This window comes from Pteropus vampyrus, unplaced genomic scaffold (genome assembly GCF_000151845.1).
Source record: "Pteropus vampyrus isolate Shadow unplaced genomic scaffold, Pvam_2.0 Scaffold256, whole genome shotgun sequence".
In the NCBI taxonomy this organism is placed as follows: Eukaryota; Metazoa; Chordata; class Mammalia; order Chiroptera; family Pteropodidae; genus Pteropus; species Pteropus vampyrus.
The window spans coordinates 1,435,097-1,444,480 of NW_011889037.1; the positions used below are offsets into that span (position 1 = coordinate 1,435,097).

At 66.0% G+C, this 9,384-nt stretch overlaps 1 long non-coding RNA gene across 1 annotated transcript in view; it reads left to right on the plus strand.

Moving 5' to 3' along the window:
* LOC111729324 overlaps positions 1-2,141 on the plus strand; it is a 9,014-nt gene extending 6,873 nt beyond the window's left edge. Inside the window, exon 2 of the long non-coding RNA XR_002776184.1 lies at positions 2,017-2,141. This is a non-coding gene — a long non-coding RNA (uncharacterized LOC111729324). The remainder of the gene's footprint in view (positions 1-2,016) is intronic.
* The last annotated feature ends 7,243 nt before the right edge of the window (positions 2,142-9,384 follow it).

Consider the following 9,384-nt stretch of genomic DNA (forward strand, 5'->3'; position numbering starts at 1 on the left):
GGGGCGCGTCTGGGCTTGCGGGTCCCTGGCAGCTGCTTTCCCAGGATCCAGGGACGGTGGCCAGCGCCCCCGGCAGAGTGGCAGGCGGACGAGACGATGACGCGTCTGAGGGACAGTGGCAGTGAAGCGAGGGATGGGCGGCGTCCCCCTCAGGACCCCGGTGCGTGGGGCCCAGGCCTGCGCGGTGCGTGTGCGCCCCCGGCCGTCGCTGGGGACCCTGAGCGGACCCGGTCACTCAGCGGGCCCTGATGCTGGACTGCCACAGCACTGGCTGCCCGGAGCCACTGGACAGCGTCTTCGTGAGGGCTCACTGACCGTCCGCCGGCCGGCTTTATCCAGCGGGACGTCTGTGGTGTCCAGGCCAGCGTGTGGCACAGGCATGCTCGGGGACATGGTTGTCACACATGAACGCCTGCCCGTTTTAAAGAGCTGGGCACATCGGGGGTTAGTGGCTGCCAGGGACACGTGGCTGGGAACGCAGGGGCACCGGGGTCCACCAGGCTGCCTGACTCCGCGTTGGTGCCCGCAGGAGGGGAGCTGGGCAGACACATCGCTCCTGGCAGCCATGCGCCCTGGCTGAGGCTCCGTTCTGGGCCTGTAGGGCGGGAGGGTCTGCGTCGGAGGTGGCCACGGGAGGGGTCCTCTGAGGATGGACCGTGCGGGGCGGAAACAGAAACAGGGTGTAGAGGTGGGACCCTGTTGGGGGAATGGTGCCTCCAGCAAGCGGAGAAGGTGTGCAGGGGCCACTGGCCAGTGGGAGGGCGGGGGCCCCCGGAAGCAGCCACGCCCCAGCCCCGTCACCCCGAGAGCCGAGCGCCGGTCTCCCAGGCACACGGCCCTCTGGTGGGTGGTCCCTACGGCCCTGCTCAGCTCCCCGGCCGGTTCGGGAAGAGCCTGGACTCCCCTTCCCCGGCTCCGGCCCTGGCCGCAGCCGCACCCACATCCACTAGCGTCCACCCGTCTGGATCCAGGGGACACTGGCCACGTGGGCTGGGGCCAGGAGAGGGGCCCCAGAGGCAGGCGGGCTCTCGAGTGCAGCCCTGGCTGGGGCGTGGGGGGATGTGCTCTAGCTTCCCACCGACGCGCAGCATCACTGTCCCTTGGGCCTGCTCTGTCCCCTCGGGCTCGGTGACCCCTCCAGGCGTGCGGCCACAGTGGCTTCCCCAGCAGGTGAGGGAATGGTCGGACGAGAGGCACCTGGAGAGGTGCAGTCTCCTTGGGGGTCCTCGTGTTTGCCGCTGGCCCTGTAGCCCTGGCTGGGGCAGAGGGACCCGCGGGCAGCCAGGGAGACGGTACGTGGTGCTGGACGTTTTTAGAGCCTTCGGTTTTTTCTTTCAAAAGTACATCTATTGTTTGTGCAGAAATGACGCACGGTCACCGCAAACCAACGTCCAGAGCACGGAAAGGCACAGAGAAGACAGCAGTGGCCGCGCGATCCAGAGCCGCCCGCGTGCAGCCCCGGCCCTGGGACAATGAGGGGCCACGTGACTGGGGGCTGCAGGAGGGGTGCCCGAAGGCGGGGTGTTCAGCTGAGCCCCCAGGCCTGCGGAGGCGTCCACAGGCCCGTGGGAGGCTGGGCGGGCTGGGCAGGGCCGGAGCACGGGGCAGGGGCGGGCGCGAGGGGCGGCAGCGAGGCCGGTGGGGCTGGCCAGGCCCGGGGAGTCCACGCTGACCGCTGTGCCCAAGGGAGCCACTCCCCTCTCAGGACCTGCTTTCCCATCTGCGGAATGCAGACCTGTCGTCCGAGGTCCCCAAGATTCCCCGGGCAGGTCCCAGCCTGGCGAGCGAGAGGGGACGAGGCTGGGCTTGACTCACTGCCCGGCCCGGGCCCCGGGGAGCAGGACGGCGCTCTGACGGCCCTGCGTCCTGGACCCGCCGCGGCTCCCACGTCGCAGGAGCCGGGCCTGGAGCCAGCGCCGGCCCCTCGCGCCCTGCCGGCCCTGGGGTCCCCCTCCCACCGGTCACCCGAGCTTCCACTCCCCTGGCCGCGAGGTGATGGAGCGTACTGTCTTGCAGGTTGACGATGCTACCTGGCCTGCATGGACCCAAGACAGCTTGCACCTGCCTGCCCCCACCTGGGCTGACCGCCCGTCTGCACCGCGGCTGAGCCGCCTCAATAAACTGCCACCTCTTAGCCAGCCGCGCCGTGCGCCTGTCTCCATCTGTGGGCCAGAGAGGCATCTTCGGGCTCTAGGCCCCTGAGGTGGAGCCTGGGCTGTGGGGAGGGGGCAGTTGGGGATGGAGTTGGGGGGCAGGCCTGTGAGTGTGAGTGCTGGCAGGTGTTGGGTGTGAACCACCTGGGTTGGGGGGTGGGGGGCAGGACGCTGCCTGGGGCTGTCTCTCCCTGCTGGTGCTCCCGGCCCACCCACTGCAGCGGGCCTGTGTCCTGGACATGGGGCCTCGCCCTTCCTTCCAAGAGCCGAGTGTGGGCCCTGCCCCTCGGGGGACGCGGCCGGTGGTCGGAGCTGGTCGGAGGCCGCTCCGAGGCCCAGCTGCTCCTGACAGCGTGCTTCTCTGCCTCCAGGCACCCAGTGCACTGATGGGGTGAGGAGCAAGGGGTCCTGAGCAGGGGGAGCCTGCCCTGGGCTTCCCTAGGCTCCCCTCTCCTGCAAGAGTGACAGGACACCCCTAAACAGGTGGAGTTGGAGCCACTGTGATCAACCTGCCCTGTGGGTGCAGAGGGCAGTGGCTGCCCCTGCCACAGGACATGGGTGCCTGGCAGGCAGGCCGAGGCCCCATGGACACAGTGCCGGGGTCGGCATCACCCTTCCCAGGCCCCCACAGAGCTCGTACCTCACCGGGGTGGAGGCTGCACACTGGACCCCCGGGGCTGGAGGCTTCAAGAATGAGCTCTCTGAGTGGCACATTCCAGAAGGGTCTGCAGGACACAGCTTCCTGCTCAGGTGGCAGGAGCAGACGGCCCCTCCCCTTCTCCAGCCCTCCCCATCCCTGCCTGCGCCCCTTCCCCGGGCCAGCCCCCTTCCCCCAACCTTCTGCTGAGGGGCATCTGAAAGGTTGGGGTCCATGCTGCTTTGTCCCAAAGTCCACTTCAGGGTTTCTAAGATTCTGCGAAGCTCTTGCTCAGGGCCCAAGAAGCCCACACCGCTGAGGCGTGGGCACCGGCAGTGGGGCCGGTGGGTGGAGGGGGCGGTGGGGGTGGAGCGGGCGGACCCCCGGGCAGAGCTGCAGCCGCCTCCTCAGCTCTGCTGGCTGCCCAGGCCCGGGCGGTGTCGGGGGGAGGTGTCGGGAGCACGTTGGGTTCCGCGCCTCCCTGCTGCAGGTGTGAGGAGCTGGACAGGCGCCGGGGGCCAGGCTGAGGCCGCAGGCTCGGGACAGCCCCGGGGAGGGCGCTGCAAAGGCCCGGCCTGGGTTTGCGATGGAGGGGCCAGGAGACCACCGGTCACGTTCCCTGTCCCCAGCCTCGGTGGTGGCGGACGCCACGTTGGGATCCCGTACGTTGAGGTCCCTGTGCTGGGGCTGTGGTCCCCTTTCTACAGATGAGGACCCGGAGCCCCGAGAGAACGGGTTTGCCCACAGGCCGGTGCTCTGGGCAGGAGATGGCCGGGGCTCGGCCCCGCCTCCCTCTCAGCCGTGCCGGGGGGCCGGCCAGCCCTCCCGTGGGGCGCACGGGGCTCCGAGCATCCCTGCTGGTCCCGTCAGCACGTCTAGGGTGGCTCTGGGAGAGCAGCTGTGCGGGGTGAGGAGTTCAGGCGGGCGGACCAGACTGAGGGCAGCTCGGGGCCAGGAGCCAGGCTCCCGGGACAGCGCCGATGTCAGGCTGGACCCGGAGCGAGGTGTCGGAATGACCTTCAGCGCCTCTGCTGGGGTCGCAGGGCTGAGAGAGGACCGTCCTCACGGAGCCCGCCCGGCCAGAGAGGCCCCAGAGCTCAGGGTGTCACTGTCACATACACGATTTCAGTGATGCCTCCGCTCTACACAACTCAGGCCGACAAGCGACACAGCCACACGCAACAGAAGCGAACAGAAGGGCTGTTCTGTCTGAGGGGACGTGGCCTGGTGTCGCCCGTGCATGCTCGCTCTTCAAGGCAACGTCCCGCGGTTCAGGGCCTACGCGGCAACGTGACCCCTTGCGATCCTGGGGTGGCGCATGGGGGCGCGGAGAAGGAGGTGCGGCTTGTCCCCGTCACGGTACGGTGACCGCGAAGCAAACGTCCCCGACGTGTGGATTTGCACAGAGCGGCACCGTGAGTGCAGTGACACAGGCCTGCGGGGCAGGGCACATGTTCCCAGCTGCGGTCACCCGAACCCTCGTGCAGTCCCCCGGGGCCCGGGCTGGGCCCGGGGAGCGAGAGGGATGGACGACAGCACAGCCCTTCCCGAGACCCCGTCTCGAGGTCACACGGCATCCTCCTTGGTCTGTGACTGCTCCCCGCCCAGGTTCCAGGGTCCAGGGAGAGACTAGCCCTTGCTGGGGAAGGGGCGAGGTGACCCTCTGGGGGTGCGGTCTGCCCCAGCGTGCTGGGGACCTCTCACCGGGACCTGGCTCTAGCCTCACGCTGAGGGTCGCAGGGCGCCGGGGTCCTGCGGGAACAGGGCTGTGGCGTCCCCCGCAGATCCCCATAGTAACGCAAGCTGCACCCAGGGCACCCTCGTGCCCTCGGGGGCCAGGGCCTGTCACCTGGCCACCGCCTCCGCGCCCTCTGCCTGTCAGCTCAGTGGCACCGCACAGGTGGCCGTCTCGGCCCCCACTGCAGCAGAGCCAATATTCCCGCCGTGGGCACTAATGTGGCCGTCGCTGGTGGCACGTCGTGACTTGGTGGCGGGCGTGACTTTTGGAGACACAGACTGCACGGACTCTGGCTGTGGGGGGAGCAGCTCCGGCACGCCCCGTCCCGCAGGACGGTGCCCCTCTCCTGGGGGTGACGCCTGGTGCGGCCTCTCCGGGGTGCTGGAGGCTGGCGCCTCAGGGTGACGGGCGCCAGTGACCACTCAGCCGCCAGTGACCGCTCGGCGCCAGTGACCGCTCGGCACCAGTGACCGCTCAGGTGCCAGGAGTTGTTTTGCTTTTGGCTTTGAAAGTGGTTTCTTGGTTGAAAGATGAGAAAGGCCGTGGAGTCTCAGGCACGAAGGTTCTTACAGAGAAGTGGCCACTTATCCTCAGTAGCTCAGAAAATATCCATCTGTTTTTAAATCTGTTCGTGTCTCTCTCCAGCCACTCACCCGCCCATCGTCTAGCCCCTACCACCTACCACCCCATCTACCCACCCATCACCCCACTTCCTCACCCACCCCTCGCTCCCTCTGTCCCCCAGCTGTCCAGCCATCCATCCCCATCATCTGCCCAGTCAGCTGTCCATACACTCCACCCATCCATTCCCGTGACAGCTGCAGGTTCTAAGTGCCCCCCTCGCCTGGGCTTGGTTCGGGAAGTGAGCCGGGACCCCGGCCACCGCGGGCACGTGTGGACTCCTTGGGGCCCAGAGCCGCCGCGAAGCCTGGCAGCACCAGCGGCCCAGGGCCCAGGTTTGGCCTGGAGTCCCCATCCTCCCTGCTCCGAACCCCTCCTCCCTTTTCCTGGGCACTTTCCGATCTAAATGCCCAAATTGTTTACTCGCTGAAATCAATCGACAAGGGACCAGCTTGTATTTGCGATTCAATTGACTATGATGCACTATATCACAATTACAGCTCGAATGGATTTCTTTTTAATTTATTTTTCTCTTAACGCTCTCCTCCGTGGTAATTCCGAGACTAATTGTCCTCGAGATCATTCTCTTCGGCTGGAGGAGGACGCGAATTGCTCCAGTTGACAGAGGGTGCAGTGGAGCTGCTGGCCTGTGGGGCTGCTCGCTCCCCGCCCCTCCGCTCTGTGACCTGAAGTCCCCATGAAACGGTCCCCAGAGGAGCTTCCACCGCGAGCGGTCTGCCCGTGGGCTCGGGGCGTCCGCCCCCGCTCTGGACTTCCGGGCGGGAGGCGGGCGGGGGGCCTGCCGGCTCTGAGGGCTCACGCTTCTGCTGATGATTTCTGAACATGACTCTCTCCTCTCTGGGCCTCAGTTTCCCCATCTCCGGAGTGGGCCCGTGGGCCTCACGGTGCCTGCGGCTGTGACATTCTGTGTCTGTGCAGTTTTGGGGCCTAAGGCATCTGTGCCCCTCACATCAGTCCCCAGCTCAGTGCTGGACTGTGGCCTTCTGAGCCGCCTGCTCCGCCCCATCTCCTCACTCTCAATGTCCCCATGGTGTCATGCCCGAAGATGCACAGCCACGGCCACGGCCACGGGCACCCTGCGAGATGCTCCCTCTGCTGGTCACCCCACCTTCGCACCCAGCAGGACTGTCCTACTGGGCTCTGCGCTGAGGCTCCTTGCCAGGCGTGGGCCAACCGGGCACACGTGGGTGTCTTCACCAGACCTGCTTCCCAGACGGGACACTGAGGCTCTGAGGGACCAGGCAGGGCTGTGAACTTACCCAGCGTCGGCTGCTGGGCAGCACTGGAGCCAGGACTGGATCTCAGAGCTGGGCAGCTGGCAGGGGCTGGTCCCACAGTGCCATCGGCCACCCAGAGACCTGCCTCTGGTTCCCTGGGAGCCCCGGGGGACAGGGCGGGCCTTCCGGGGCCCTCCCCCACCCCGTGGGGCTAACTGCCCCAGGCCGTCCTGAGGGAGGGGTGGGGGTAAAACCCCCGAGGCTCAGGCCTCGGTGCCCGGATAGCGAGTGACCCCTGCCTGTGAGGCCACCGGGCCCAAGAGGCCCTGACCCACGGCCAGCCTCTAAACATGACACCAAAGGTGCGCTCTGGTGTGCAGTGTCTCAGCGTCGCGTGTGTGTGCGGACGTGTGTCCTTGCCTGTGTGTGACGGGGCCGTTCTCGGGCCTGGAGGAGGGGCGTCCTGTCTCCAGCCTGACTCGCCCCGATGCCCGAGAGACCTGGGCCGGTTCACGTCCTGTCTGGGCCTCGGTTTCTCTTTTGCGATGTGGGGTGTGGAGAGGGACAGTGGCACGGTCTTTCACAGGTGACCAGATGTTGTCTGAGCCTCACGCACGTGTGGGGCAGGAAACGCAGGGTGGTCTGTCTTCCCAGGGCTCCCCCACCCTGCCCGTGCCAGCAGGTGGGAGACCAACAGCTTCCAGGGCCTCGGGGGGATCAACGAGCAGCCCCAGGAATAGGGGTCTCCATACATCAGGGCCCCGCGGGACGTGGCCCAGTGACCCTCCTGCCTGTGTCTGCCTGAAAACTCTTGCACAGCGAGGACTTCTTGCTATTTTGGGGCGTAGATCCTCGTGGAAGATGAGATGCTACTTCCATCACCGGTGCCACGTCCATGAGAAGGAGCCTCAATAATGGGGTGCTGGAGGCGGTGAGGACAAGCAACAGGGAGCCCTGTGCCGAGCCTAGCACTGGGAGGTGAGCCCCTAGGCTTCCGGGGAGGTCCAGCCTGCCACCTCTGGCCTCACTAGAGCCACCACAGGTGAGATCGGCTGGGACATTGGAGCCATTGGGCTGGGAGACAGTGCCCCCATGGCACGCACACCCCAACAAGAACCCACAGTCCCAGTGGGTGTCCCTCCTTGGCCTTGGCCTGAGGACCACCTGTGGCAGAAGACGGGGCCACCTCAGGGCAGGTGGTCGTAGCCCAGCCACGACCTGGGGTCCTGACACTGGGCTGAACCCCAGCTCTGCTGTTTGTCCGATGGTTCGGCTTGGAAAGTCAAGTTCTCGGCTTCCTCGTCTGTGGCATGGGACCTTTTCCCCTGAGGCGTTGAGCAGGTGACAGCCGCCCGTTTGGGGGCTGCGGGCCGGGCCGCCCAGCGTGGCGATGCTCCACCACGGGCGCCGGCGAGTGCCCACCTGCCTCGGGCCTGGCAGAGCGGCCCTTCTATACGGGGGTCGCGGTGGCACAGCAAGGACCCTGGGGGCCTGAAGCAGCCCACCCCTTGCCTAGGACCCTGCCAGGCCCCTTGAGCCCACGCCCGATGCCTGCGTGCTGCAGGCAGAGCACCTTCTCTGAGCTTCTGCCCCAAGCCGGAGGGGCCGAGCGGCTCCGAGCGGGGGAGCTGCACGCAGGGAGATGCCAGAGCCCAGATTCAATTATGCACCAGGTGTTATGTATGGGGCATGCCAGGATGGCATCGATCCCACAGGGTGACAGATCGGCTGCGAATCGGGTAATAGACCGGCTTGTAAATGAAATATATTGGATTGTGCAGGCGGCCTGGCTGGGGATCGGCAGGAGAGAACGGGCAGATTGACGAGCCTGCAGGGCCCCCGGCGTCGGCCTCCACTCAGCACCTGGGCCGGGGAAGCCGGGGAAGTCCCGCTCTAGGGCCGTGTGCGCCAGAGGCTTGCCGTGGGGCTCCCCTGGTCCCTTCTGATGACCTTCACACCCGGGAGTCTGATGACCAGGGTCAGGGTCAGCATGTGCCCAGGGTCAGGGATCAGTACATGACCAGGATCAGGGCTCAGCACGTGACCCGGATCAGGGCTCAGCGTGTGACCAGGGTGAGAGATCAATGTGTGACCAGGGTTGGGGCTCAGAGCACAGCACAGAGACATGATGAGATGCCCTGGACCACCTGTGATCACATCTCTAATCTCCTTGGCCCTTTGCTCCATTCCTGAGCCAAATATTTGAGCAAGAATACCTCCAGATGCACAGAAACTTCTGGACCCTCCCAGGTCCTTGTGTGGTGAGCCGCCCAAGCCCAGCTCTCCCTGCTGAGGGCTCTGTGGCCGGCAGAGGCCCTGTGAGCAGCTGTGACAGGCCCCGGGGGCAGGGGCCCCGCCGGCCTCCCTCCATGCCTCTCCTTACAACTCCAGCAGCTTCTCGGTCAGCTTTATGGGCTGCAATTATTATATCTTCAGTTGCTATGAGTGATCTCGATGGTTCTTAATGTTCTGTGCTAAATCTCCCGTGTAAAATATCTATAACGTTCAGCATAAAACACCTGGTCATGGCTGGCATGCGGCCGCCCAGGCCCGGACAGGAGCCGCAGCCCGGTCAGGGCGGGGGGAGGCGCCCTTGTCCCTGGGCCCACATGCCTGCTGGGTGGGGATCCCTCCCCGAAGGTGGCCGCCGGAGGACTTTGAGGAGAACCGGAACTTTAAGGGAGAGTGGAGCTGAGGTCGAGGTCGGAAGCGAAGCCGTTGTGCTTGTTTTTTGTTTCTGCTGCAACAAATCATCACCAACTTAGTGAACTGAGTCAACGTTCGCTTCTCGCATCTCTCGAGGTTAGAGATCCAGAGCGAGTGTCAGGGAGACCCGGGTGTTGGCAGAGCCGGCTGCCTCTAGAGGCTCGGGGGGCTCGGTTCCCAGGGCCCCGGCTCTCCGGCTTGTGGCCACACCGTGCCGACCTCTGCTTCACTGTCACGTCTCCTCCTCACTCTGACCTCCTGCCGACCCCTAAGAGGACCCTCGTGGCTGCA